The sequence below is a fragment of the Syngnathus scovelli genome, chromosome 9 (genome assembly GCF_024217435.2).
Source record: "Syngnathus scovelli strain Florida chromosome 9, RoL_Ssco_1.2, whole genome shotgun sequence".
NCBI classification, from domain to species: Eukaryota; Metazoa; Chordata; class Actinopteri; order Syngnathiformes; family Syngnathidae; genus Syngnathus; species Syngnathus scovelli.
Genome location: NC_090855.1, coordinates 6,912,487 through 6,925,995, shown reverse-complemented (window position 1 = coordinate 6,925,995; position 13,509 = coordinate 6,912,487). Strand labels below are relative to the sequence as shown.

At 39.1% G+C, this 13,509-nt stretch overlaps 1 protein-coding gene across 6 annotated transcripts in view; it reads right to left on the bottom strand.

Moving 5' to 3' along the window:
• Positions 1-13,509, bottom strand: part of adgrb1a (adhesion G protein-coupled receptor B1a) — a 72,924-nt gene that overhangs the window by 44,185 nt on the left and 15,230 nt on the right. The gene's annotated exons all lie outside the window — the stretch shown is intronic.

Genomic DNA, 13,509 nt, shown 5'->3' with positions numbered 1-13,509 from the left:
TATGTATGTATTGTGAGTATCACACCACAAAAAGAACCAAACAACAGTCATGCATTGTTGCAGGCAATTGTGAAGGGGTGCACAAACAGTTGTGTGCGCGTGTGTGTGTGTGTGCGTGTGTGCGTGCGTGCGTGCGTCCTATTTTGTAGGTAAATATGTATTAAAAATACTAATAATGATGACCCTTTAACATATGTTCAGAGTAAATCATATTCGTGGGTTTCTTTTGCTCAACCGAGGTTAGGCAATTACTTTTCCAAAAGGGTTATGTGAAGAAATTGATTGTTTGGGGAGGGTCACACTAACCTGCTAACCTCGATTGTATTTCATATTAATTGAATGTATTCATTTAAAATAGTCCTCTAATGGGCCTAACATTAGTGTCTTTTTTTTTATTCATTTTTTTAGTTCGGAATAGAATCCTGCCCAAACAGACTCAGTAGAATTTTTTACTAATTTTCTGATGGTATTTAGCAGATTTTAGAATGCCCACATTTAGTTTGAACACTGCGACGTCACACTGGTGTCAAAGGCAGAAGAAATGCCCATCATAATAGTACATGTGTCTGTCCTGATTTGTCTGGTAGTTTTATATAATATTCACCGTATTGTATATGCTCAGTTTCTGTGCTAGTCTTGCTGGTGTCACCAACCTGCCAACCATTTTATTGTCCTCAGAGTGGCAGTTGTGCACTTTTCACGAGTGCAAGTTTCCCTTTATGACAAGTGAAATCTGAACTTTATTTGGAGTTGAATCACATCACACTTGTGCAGCCACATTTTCACAATTTTTTTTTCGCCTGTCAAAAACATTTTCTTTTCCAATTGAGTTGGGCAGGGGCAGCATGGCAAAACAATGGTTAGCACATCAACCTCAGTTCCTCCACAAGTCGCTGCACTACGCTGCTCCCAAATTATTTTCAAGGTACGTAAAGCCTCTGGTTCTCATCTCTCCACCATGGAGGAATTTTGCCAACATGAAGACCATCCTTGGCATTGTTGCATTTTTTTGCAAAATAGTCACTAGAGGGGTCTGAAAATTCGATAATTATAGCATGCATGTCAATCAGCAACACTGAAGACAAAAATGTTGCTTTCGCTCGCTGGTGTTGGCCACACTAATGTACATCAAAGTATTATTGTTTGTAATTGCATTGCAAGAATGGTCAGAGGCTGTGGACTGGTCTACGCGAGACCTCAACAATGAGTGAATCCAGCACACCAGCTCCTCTACGTACATACGTATATATGCCCATCCAACAATTCTACATTCTGGATGGTATTGCAGCTAAAGCCAGTCTTGTAGTATAATACACCCGACAGCAACTTAGTGGTTATAAATAATATTGTCTTGATTTTTTATTTTATTTGTATTTGTCTAGTTTCCTTCATTAACATGTTGGCTAATGAGTGAAGTTGAAGTCGGATGACGGTGTATTCTGCTGGCCACATGGCCACCTTGTTACGCAAGCAAATAAAATTATTCATAGAATGCTACTGTAACACTAATGTTGTCTGTTAAATGTTCTCTTTTATTACAAGGCAGCGAACGTGTGCCTGCAATGAGTGATTTGACACCTCATAACTCATGTTTGTTTATTCTTGTTTGCAAATCTCCGTTTAAGAAAACAAATGAAGAACAGTATTTATGGTATGTTATAGCTCATTGACTATTGCACCTTCATTTTACTTGAGAAATTATTCAACTTGTCAAACTGCTCATAAAAAATGACTTGAGCTTGCTTATAACATACAGGCCACAACCCCGACAAAATGAATTACGTCTTTAACAGCTCAGCACATGGACAGCATGGTGAACAAGTCGTTAGCACGTCTGGCCACAGTTTAGAGATTTTGAGTTTGAATCAGTCTTACATTCTTGTGTGGAATATGCATATCTGATTTTCTCCAGGTATTGAGCTTCCTACCATATCCTTAAATGTTGCTATGATGAGTTAAGTCAGTCCTTCTCAAATAGTGGGGCTGGCCCCCTTAGGGGTACCTAGTGCGATGCTTGGGGGACTTGCTGTCACTCCAGGGAGCAAAACAGAAAATAATTGACAAGCACTGGGTTAAGTGAAGACTCCAAATTGCCCATGGGTGTGAATTTGAGTGTCAGTTGTTGTTCATCTTTATATGTCCTGCGATTATCTTGCAACCAAACCAGTGTCCCCCCCCCCCCCCTCTCGCCTAAGAGTCAGCTGTGATAGGCTTCACCTCACTTGCCAACCTAATGAAGCTAATCAGCATAGGAAAAAAATGATGGATGGCTAGTCCAATGCATTCACATTTTCACTAGGATGCAGGCAAGTTGTTACTGTAAAACAGACACGACTTCAGAAAGCATTCTTGTTTAAAAAAAAAAAAAAATTGTCTCATTCGTTTGGTCATACAGTTTTCCGTACCAGTAGTTGAAACTTTGGGTAACGAAGATAGTACCTGCAACAACCCAGTCTTCCAATAATGGGCTCACAGAAGATTGGCTCTTGTGCATGCACATTTTTTTCCCGCTACATATTTCTACATTTACATGTTAACAATAACTGGGGAACCATACAAAGTTATCGGAATGTGTAGTTCTACAACCAATTGCAGTGTACTTAGCAAAAAGACTATCGTTAAAAAGAGCTGAAGGGTTTCTTAAATGTTCATTTTGTGTGAAGATGAACAGTTATCATGAAAAAAATATAGAGATTTGAAAATTTGACAAATTCTTTGTAAAAAAAAAAAAAAAAAAAGGAACACAAAAGTAGCACGCAATCATCAAGGTTTCATTACTGTGTGTCTACATAGAGCCGAGGAATCCATCCACCCAATTTTCTAAACTGTTTGTTCTTATTAGGGTTATGGGTAACTGCAGTCTATTCAAGCTGACTGGGAAGCAGGGCACACTCTGCCCTGGTCAACAGTCAATCGCAGGGCACACACGGTCTACACAATCGTTCAAAGCAGATTCACATCTACGGACAATTCAGTTTGTTTTGGGGGTTTGGGAAGAAACTGGATTATCTGATGAAAACCAACACAAGCACTGATAGAACAATCAAATTCCACATAGACTTTGTGATTTGAACTGGAATATCCTGACTGCAGCACTAAGCACTCTTTCACTATCCTAATTATTATTATTATTATTATTATTATTATTATTATTATTAATTTATTATTATTAGTATTATTATTATTATTATTAATTTGTTTAAACATATCAGCAAAACTAAATTCCTTTTAAATGCATCTATAACTACTTGTCACTCCACTTTTATCAAATAGCTCAATCAGCATTATTTTGAATTATAACAAGAAGACAAGTTATCAGAGCCCTCTGTTTCACATAGCGGCACCTTGGGTGCCAAACAACACTGTCTATAAATACATATCATGTCGGATACTCCTTGGTTTCAGGTGCAGGTCAGCCAACCAGACATTTCAATTCCGAAGATGGATGTCCTATTTTAGAGGGAGCGATTAAAAAAAAAAGCTCTTTCTTTAAGGTCGTTCAGCATGGGGATCGGATTTCCCTGTTTTCACCAGTTGGATTGACAGCTCACTTGGTGGGGCTTTGTTTTTTTTGTCCTCCTTGAATCACACGTCTGTTGCTGATAAAGCTTGCGTGCGCAGTGACTAAGCAAAGTCACAGAACTCCCAAAGTTTCCTTACAAAGGTATTTTTTTTTCATCAATTAAGGTCCCATTTCTTCATTATATTCAACGTCACAGAACTCCCAAAGTTTGTTTGCAAAGGTCATTTTTTTCATCAATTACTCTCCCATTTCTTCATTGAATTCAACAGAATTTCATGCAGTTAGAGTTTCAAATTAGTGAAAGCTGCTTTGAAATTGATCTGCGACGGAATGGAGACCAGTACAAGGTATAACGTGCCTCTCACCCAGAATCAGCTAGGATGTGCTCCACCACACGTGTCACCCTAATGAAGGCCAATGCTGTAAAAAAAAAATAGCTGGATGGATGCTTTCAAACTTGACTTTAACAGCATTAGTTAATATTTTTTTTTGCCCCTCACGAACAGGCTGTTTATGTAATACCTGTCCAAGACTTTATGTCTATGACTCAAAATCGCCCCCGCTGTGCGCTCTTGTGTGCAGGTCCTCGCTGGAGATTGTACATTCATCTACAGTGAATGTGTCATTATTTCTTTTCTAAGTCTTTCTCCAAGAAACTTTAGCGGTGTATTAGCTATTGAATTTTAAACTCATAAGGGCTATAGTAAAAACCCAAGGAACATTTTCATAGGCAGCCAGGGATTGCAGACCTATAAGCCTTGGCCATTTTGGCACACATACAAACAAATGGAAGCACACACAAATGCAGATCTCTGAGCAATGCAGTTTAGTCTTCCCACGCTTTACAATGCTCTCTCATACATCAAGCTCTTGTCTCCCTCCCCACACCGTGTGGGAGGGTGACTACATTGTGACTCACAGAGAGACAGAGAAAAAGTGGTAGCAATGGATAAGGAGTTGGTGGAGTGGGTGATGCGAGCCTTATTGTGGTAGGGAAATGAAAGAGGTGTGCAATTACAAAGTTTGGATGGGATGATAGAGAAGTGCGGGTAATGTGCTCGATAGCAGTGGGTGTGTGAAGGGCAGCTTGGTGAACTTTGTGAAACTAAGACGAAACAAACTGTTTATGGATAGTTGTGAGGGTGTTTGATATTCTGCTATGGAATCTTTTACTGTCCGTTTTTGTCCTTAAATTTCTCTCTGTTAAAAACTTAAACATACTGATGGCCAAAGTCTTGCAAAACAGTCCAATATAATGTATCAAATGTATTCTAAAACTTTCACATGTTAATTTATTCGATATGTCTTAGAAGAAATTAGAAGAATTTGGCTAATTAATCGGTAATTGTTTTTTTCTCTCTCGAATATGGGTATCAGCCTCAGAAAATTTATATCAGTCGAGCCCTAATAAAATGTCCCTGGTTCAACATTAGATTCCCAATACATGAGCATCTGAGTATAACTATCTTCGAAATGTTTCAACATATAAAAGCTCAATACTATGTCACCTCAGAAAAAAAAAAACATTACTTTTCCAAGTGTGCAAAAGTGAGTAATCTATTGAAGAGAGCATTTGAGGCCTACTTGATGACTCACAACTTTGACTCATACTGAAGGAGCTAAAAATCAGTTTAGCCTTTAAATTAGTTGCAGTTATTGTTGCCTTTTTTTTTGCTATAATGCTGCCAAAAAGCTTTGACGTTTTCTCAAGAGAGGCATGTGTCTAACAACCTTGAATTAAGATCTGGAAGGTGCCTCAGAAAAAAGAAGACGTCCTTAAAAGATATCTGGGCCTATGTTTTTATTCTTCTGGTTGTGATCACCCTCTTTGATTATCTTGATTATTTATTCACATATGGTTAACCCTAACCACTAACTTTCAGGGTTAGTGGTTAGGGTTAGGGTTACAACTGCCCTCAAAATACAACTGCTTTTAAAAAGGATGAATGGGACCGATGCTTTGCATAAGGAATGAAAAATCTGAACGTGACTATAAAATCAACTAGGTTTAGTCAGATTAAAGCATATTTAGAAATGAGTCTGTGAGGCAAATGCATTGTATTAAAAGAGTTTGCAGTTTAAAAGCAACTCATGAGGGGAGAATAATTTCTCTAGAGTTCCAAGAAGTCATGCAGAAAGCTGGATGGCCACAATGTCCCATGAAGGTTGTAATGTCTAAAAGGGAAAGGTACATAGTGTAAAGAAAAATATAAATCCCTGAAGGTGCCTGAAGGTGTCAAGCTTGCCTTTGCAAAATACGTGAAATGAGAATTGACCATTTTATGTCAAGGTGTAAAGAGCCATGCTATTATACCCTAACCTCAATCCTTTTGGGAGCCTTTGTACCATCCTGAAAAAAGATCTCTATGAGGGTGGATGACAGTAAAACTCCAAAGAACATTCAGAAACTTTTAGAATTAACTCATCACACAAACTCTTTAAACAGTCATCAGATGGGAGTGCACACATCAGACACCAATGCAAGTGCCTCGTATTAACCCAAGATAAAGCTCAAATGTTCAAGTAGGCTTTTCTTGATATTTTTGCAGTCACATCTTACATAAGGTGCAACTAGCTTCTCTATACTGTAATACCAAATGGTGTGTGTGGTGGGTGATGAAAAAACAACTTATATCACACACACAAAAAAAGAAAAAACTCAACTACTAAAATGAAGCATGGGTGGTAGTATTAATGCTACTTCGAGGATCTTTATCTTTAGCTGCAAATGGAGCATTAGTCAAGGTCTAGGGTATTATGTACAGTCCAAATACTGCTAACCTTCTGTTTGGAAGCTACTAGCATTTCAAATGGGGGCAATTGTGTGTTGACTGCCACCTAACACGAATTTGGATGTGATTGTCTCATTCTGAACACAGTTCTATGCACACTGTTGCAAACACATTTCTTCATTATTTTTTATTTATTTGTTTATTTATTTAACTGTTACTTTTACTCCCCTTCTTTGAAAACTCCTTTTTGAAGGAGGTCAGACAGATGGGTAAATGGCCATGAAGGTTGCATAAGGTATACTACATGAATCCTAGTCTTTGACCGAGAGCCAGTGGAGTCTCTGTACTTGTACTTGAAGGTTATGGAGGAACTTGTGAGTGAGGCTGTAGAGGAGAGAGTTGCAACAATATAAACAGGAGGTGACAAATTGTTGACAAGGATGGAGGCAGTATGTGGGATGAGAGAGGGGCGGAGTCGATTGAGGGAAGTATGCTGACCTGGTTTTATTGATATGAGAAGAGAATGATAGTGTGATACTGAGCTGTATAGTAAATAGATTTTTTTTTCTTAAGTGAAATGGATTTAGCAATATGTAAAAACGTCTAGGCAGGTCAGACATAATTTTGATTATTAAATCAACAATACTAATAGGTTAGTACTTGGATAAGGCAGTATTTGCTGAGATGTGCTAAATGGTTTGTACGTGTGTGTGTGTGTGTGTGTGTGTGTGTGTGTGCGTGCGTGCGTGCGTGCGTGCGTGCGTGCGTGCGTGCGTGCGTGCGTGCGTGCGTGTGTGTGTGTGTGTATGTGCATATGGTCATCATAGTATATCTTGAGCAGTTCAGTTGTATAATCTGACAGCGTTTCACCTCTATGTGTCATTTTGGGTGATATTGCTAAGGAGACCAGCTTTTGCAGCCATTCCGCAGTGCCACCCACTACTCTTAACAAAGACACAGAGGCACCTCGATGCAGCAAAACAAGGATAAGCACCATTTTTCCCAATCCAGATATGGCACATGGTAGCAATAAACTTGCACATCACAGTGTGATCCGAGACAATTCATCGTCTATGCCATCAAATCTAATGAACCACAATGAGACAGTTAGACCATGTCCTCGCAGTCAATAGAGTGGGATATACTGACAATTCTCTATTTTCTCCTTCACACCCAATTTCACCCTTCACGGATTCACAGCCCCTTCATAGTAGACTACTTTTGGGGGAAGTGACAGCTTTTAATATCTAGGATTCCTTCACAACATTGTAGAAGGTAAATGGTGACAATATGCCTGCCAGAAAACACCATCCCTATTTTATCCATGTTGCATCGTTTCCCACAGTCATATGACATGACTGACGAGAGATAGGGGTGGAAAATGAATGCATTATACATTCCTCATTCTCAAGAAAGAAACAGTCAGGAAATAGCACAATTGTTTAACAAACCACCAACACAAAAATGGAATCAATACTAGATGCAGTATCATTGATTTGACATTAAAAATCTCTATTTTCATGACCAACACAGGTCTGGCATGAGGCGGAATCTCAATTCATACAGGGGCAGGACAGACTTTTTTTGTTGTATTTTCACAGACAGCTTCACTGTGTTTAAAACAGGCATTTTGCGCTGTTGTGGGTGTGAACACAAGTGACTTGAATAGCTGCCATTCGAAGCGGCTGCTCTCACTCCCTAATCGCCACAAAAGATGCACAGTCATTGATGTGACGTAAGGTGAAACTGATTTGCTGTTGTCTTTCCAGAAGGTCGGCACACACAAACTGCATTTATAAGGAACTGCAAGTAGACCTCCACTAGCTTATAAAGTTGTCCAGGAAGGTCACAGATCTGTGAAGTGGGCACTTTTTGCGTTACCTTCTGCTCGATCATAGATATATGTGTGTGTTCCTCTCAGTGCCGTGCTGTACGTCATGTATGAGAATAACATATCACCAACACACAAGGGGGGTGGGGGGCTTCAAATAAAAGCCTAACCAATAATGATGTGGACATCAATGCTTCGTTCGGCATTAATTTTGACATAACAGCAAAGGTATACTGTAGAAGGTGTTAGAGAACCAGAGCAAAACATTTGCTTCAATTTTAATTATGCTTCTCATGCAATGTGTTTGATGACCAGCAAGAAAAAAAGGTCATTTCAAACTGAGGAAAAAAGATAACATCGATAAATAAATAAATAAAAAAAAGGCAGAAAGCATTTAAACAAAGTGGGCTTTCTAACATGGGCTGTGTTTTACGATTCATTCTGTAAGCTTTGACATGTTAATGGTAAAATTGTATTTTTTAAAATGAGATTATACTGAAGTAGAATTTTTTTTTTAGAGGTATCCCCTGGAGGCTACGACACACTTATCTGTATTACCTCGCAGCCAAGTTGGCACTGGCTGAAGTTAAAACTTTTATCATGCTCACTGTCCTGTACAAACTCTGTATGTCCACATTTGCACGCCGTTTAAGCAAAAAGACATTTATAAATATAGAAGATGAAAGGGTTGAAATTGGGTAAATTTGTTAGTGTCCAAAACACAGAAACAATAAAAACACAATGCATAGCTACAGCTAACGTGACTTACGGTACAATGAATTGTCAACGATGCTAAATGATGACAGCAATGTGTATTGTATATCAAATTACAGTCATGAATCTTTGTTAGTTGCAAAGATTATTACTGTGGTAAACAGCAAATATACAACCATTTTTCTTTCTACAGCCCCTCTTCCTTTTGCATTCACAAATACATACATACAGTCTTCGAGTCTGCCTGCATACAGGCTGTGGCAAGCATCAGGCTGTCATCAGTCTTCAATTTATTTCTACCCACACTGTACCCATGGTACCAAGGACCATACTGTACCTTGCTGCCCGCGCATTTACGCTCAACTAAATGCACATATCAGCGCTATACTTTTCCTCAGTCAGCCACCCACCCACCTTCAGTCAACAGGGACCAGCTCTTGGTTTCAACTTCCAGTGTGACAATTCCACATGCAGTACTATAGACAATCACTGAGTGAAACAATGAACTAAAATTAATTCAAGGGGACGTACTAAGGAAAATTAACTTGTATGCAAATGGTTTTGTCTCTGAGGTCCCAAAACACTCATCAAGTATGAAATTACACAACAAGGAACCATTTTTCCAACAATCTATTTGCTAAAATATGTCAGAGTTAGACTCCTATATTTTCTAGTTAACATATACAGTACAGTGCAGTACAGTACACCCCCACACCAAGGCAGTTGTTAGCTGATATAAAATGTCATTTTCAGCCATGAAGCAAAGTACAAGGAAACACAATCATGTCAAACTTCATGCACACACACACAAATATGTACACAAATCAACAAGTGTTAAAGCCTATTCACTTTGTTTTCTTCATGCTCACTATGGGGTCGAGCGCAGGGATGACAACGTTCTGGTGCCAGCTTGCCAACGAAATGGTTGCTTAGCGATCGCCGTGGAGGCTTTTCCAGCTGGTTGGTGTATTGGGTTTTAGCACGCTGAAATCACTCGCTAACTACTGGATGCGCCATCTGACATCACAGCAGCACTGCTCCAAAGCTGAATTCTTTGGAACATATCACCAGCAAAAGGTGAGTTAAGGGTACCATCAACTTTGTCCAGGCCTGTTTATTGAGTTTATTTTGTCCATGTGTGTATGTATATAAATGTATCAAACATAAATAAAGAAATATCAAAGGAAAGGTACATTATTTGTTGAATACGCATTCAATGGACTAAAGTACTTCCCCATGCCAAGCCTGCTAGAGAAAACATCTTTCAACAGCAGATGCTCTACCAAATTAGTGGTCATTAACGCCGAAAGGGACAAAGACACTGCTATACAAACAGAACAGAGGAAAATTGATTTTTCGCTCTTCACATTTTGTCTCAGATGGAGTTCGGCAATCTGGCAGGTATATGTGATGTGCAGGACATCCTTAACCCATTTGACCAGTGGTATTAACGAATACAACTAATAATGGCTATACGGCGGAGTCAAAGGTCGGAACATCTGGCTAACAGTTAAAACACTTATTTAAAGTCTTAGCGCAGGCCTTTTAGTGTGGCTTTTTCATGTTCTCCCAGTTTTCTTTGGGTACTCCAGTTTCCTTCCACATTCACATTCACGTCGGGCTAGTTGAAGACTGTAAATTGCCCATTGGTGTGAATGTGTTTATAATTTAATTTTTTGTGTAACAGTCCAGGGTGAACCTCACCTCTCGAGTTTCAAGTCAGTTTACCTGCAATAATGTGGACAAATGTTATGGAAATTTGATGGATACATAGTGTTCTTCATATAAGTCTATTGAATATTTATGCATTAGCTCATTTAATAATAAAAGTCAGTTTTATTTACAGGTGCCTCTCTGGGCCATAAAACTAAATAAACAGGAAAAAATATAATAAACACCAAAAGTATAAGCAATACAATACGTAAATATGAAAATATAGAAGAGAACAAGTGAATGTGAGTAAAGCAAAGAGCTATAATCCACTGATTATTTTAGGTACCGTATGCTTTGAGTCTGTATAACAAAATAACAAATGAATCATATTATGGAGATTGGCGATAGGCTCGTAACCCAATGATGGTCAAACAAACGACAGCAGGATGGGATCTAGAGCTGCAGCCGTAAAGACGTGAGGTGACAAGACTATGGAGCAGAAGAGCAGCAGTATGGGGGAGTGAGGGGAGGGCGGAGGTGAGTAACGGACTGTGTGATGTTATGCATGTGGGCTTAAGAAGAGTGTGAGGATGACTCAACGTAATGGAGAAATAAGAATTTGTTAAATGTGGTGGGGAGATTGTCACTTTTACAAATAATGCTTTTGTGGTTTTGGTGGATTACATTGCACCAAAAAACTCACTCAGTCACTCACTCAGACTGTTCACCACAAATGACAAAGACAAAGGGCAGCTCTCTCAAGAGGTACTGTACATATGCACCAATGACAGTTATCAGTACTCCTTCCGGACTGAGCTTCTGCTGCCCAAAAGCTATTGCTGCTTGAGGTTTAACTTTATATTAACCACTTAAGAATAAGTGAATAGACAAATGGCAGCTATTTACTGTAGATAATCTGTGGGCAAATAAGAAGGTAGGTTTCTGTGGTCTCACACTGAATGCTGAATACTGTACGTAAGCAAACCATCTGCTTCATCAGCTATCCTGAGGCAATCATCATTTTGTCAGACAGCCAATTTTCTCATTTTGTCATTTATAGAACAGGTGGTGGATGGAGACGATCACAAGGAAACTGGATGTGCCTTGTAATAAAGTCTCAAAGAATCAATACCAATAAATCATCTCTTAGCGTAAACAAAAAAACCATACACACAACCAACTTGTTAAGTCTCTTGCGTGAAATAAAACAACCATTATCAGCAAACAGAAACATCTATTTCTTTATCTACCAATAAATATTTTGACATCATTGTCCTTAAGCATGATTTAAACACTATATTGCCCCATACAAATTCCTTATGATAAGTAAGTCTACCACTGTGTACTAGTACTTAAAAATTACTGCAGGGAAATAGCATGTTTGATGAAAACACATTTTAAAAAAATGCTTGTTCTGTCCCATTCTGTTTATTCTTAAGCAGCCATGTGAGGTTGAGAGATAAACATAAGTATTTCTACAGAAATACAAACCTCACACAATGTGGTTTTAATACAGTATCTAATGCTTACATGAAGTACTATAATAATATAAATAATAATAATAATACAATTTACTAAGCGGCTTTCAAGTGAGCCCAAGGACGCTACTAAGATCAATCCATCACTGTCGTTTAAGATTGATTACAAGTGCTGTATTCATTTTTTTTTTTTTTTTTTATTCATTCTGAAATATTTAAGTGAAGCCTGGCTAGAGTCTCAACTGTGTGTTAAGTTACTGTCTGGTCAAGAGCACACTTCACAGACTCCATCAAATGGTCGTAAGCGGCTTGATTGTTAACACGAGTTCACGCCCATTTATCTGCTATACGGTAGGTGTTTCAGTTCCTTTGCAGAGAGGGAGTGAAGGAGGCTTGAGGCAAATCTATTAACTCTTCAGCTGTTGAGCCCACTAAGACCAAATAGATCCAGCTGGATGGAGCCTGATCCCAAACACATACGTATATCTATCCTCATTAAGCCCTGTCCACCCCTTCCAAGTTTCCCTCTGAACTTTTGTCAGCCTCTTCACTCTCTTTTATTTTCCTCTGCTGCGCCATCCCTAACATCTTGATATCTATTGTCTTTCCATTCATCACTCACATCCATAAACATTTTTATCCCAGCCTTTGCCAGCCCATTTCCACACTGAATCCATTACACCTTCCCCAGCCACTCTTTATCTCTTTGTAACAATTGAATCTACCCAAACATCCATTCTGCCAGATATTCACAGACAGTTTGCTTCCCCGTTCAAGTGCATCATATGGTTCCTGATCCTTTTTGAACCTCGCATTCCCCATAGTCAGAGAGTTATTTCCCAGTGGATAAAAAAACGAGGAGGAAGCTATTATGTGGTTATGATACTTTCTATGCATAGACCAACGCTGAATAAAATATCCATCTATTTTGTAAACTGCTGTTGCCTATCCCAGGTGAATGGTAAAATGTGGATGACACCCAGGACTGGTGGTGGGCAGTCAATCACAAGGAACATATGGAGACAGACAACCACCCAAACTCACATGCACACCGTTGTCACTACGTGGAAAGTGGGAACTGCCCGCATGGAAGCCTGGCACGTGAATCGATACACCGTCACTGACACAGGATGGATCTTTTTTCAAACATATTCAAGCACAAACCTTGCTGTCGAACAATTTTTCACAATGAAAGAAAAATAGAAAAACAGCAGGGGATAGAAAATTAGCTGCTCCGGAGACAGACATGCGAAGCAGAAAAATGTAACAACACAAAAGTAATAAGGAGATGGAGAGCCGGGACTCAACCCTCAGGCAATATTGATGAACACAGCCAGGATAGGGTTGTCAAGCTACATCCTGTCTGGTAAAGGGAGGCAAGATCAAGTAGCTGGCAATTACACTTCAATCCGCAGACCCTTATGCTATTCTATTTTCTAGTTCCCCTTCTATTGTCCTCTCTTGTCTTTGTTTACATCACCAGTGGCCCTCTCAAACCCTCCCACCCCCAAACAGTGAACTATCCGATATCAGCCTTTTATTCTCCGACATGTCTACCGGCCTCCCAGAAGCTGATTG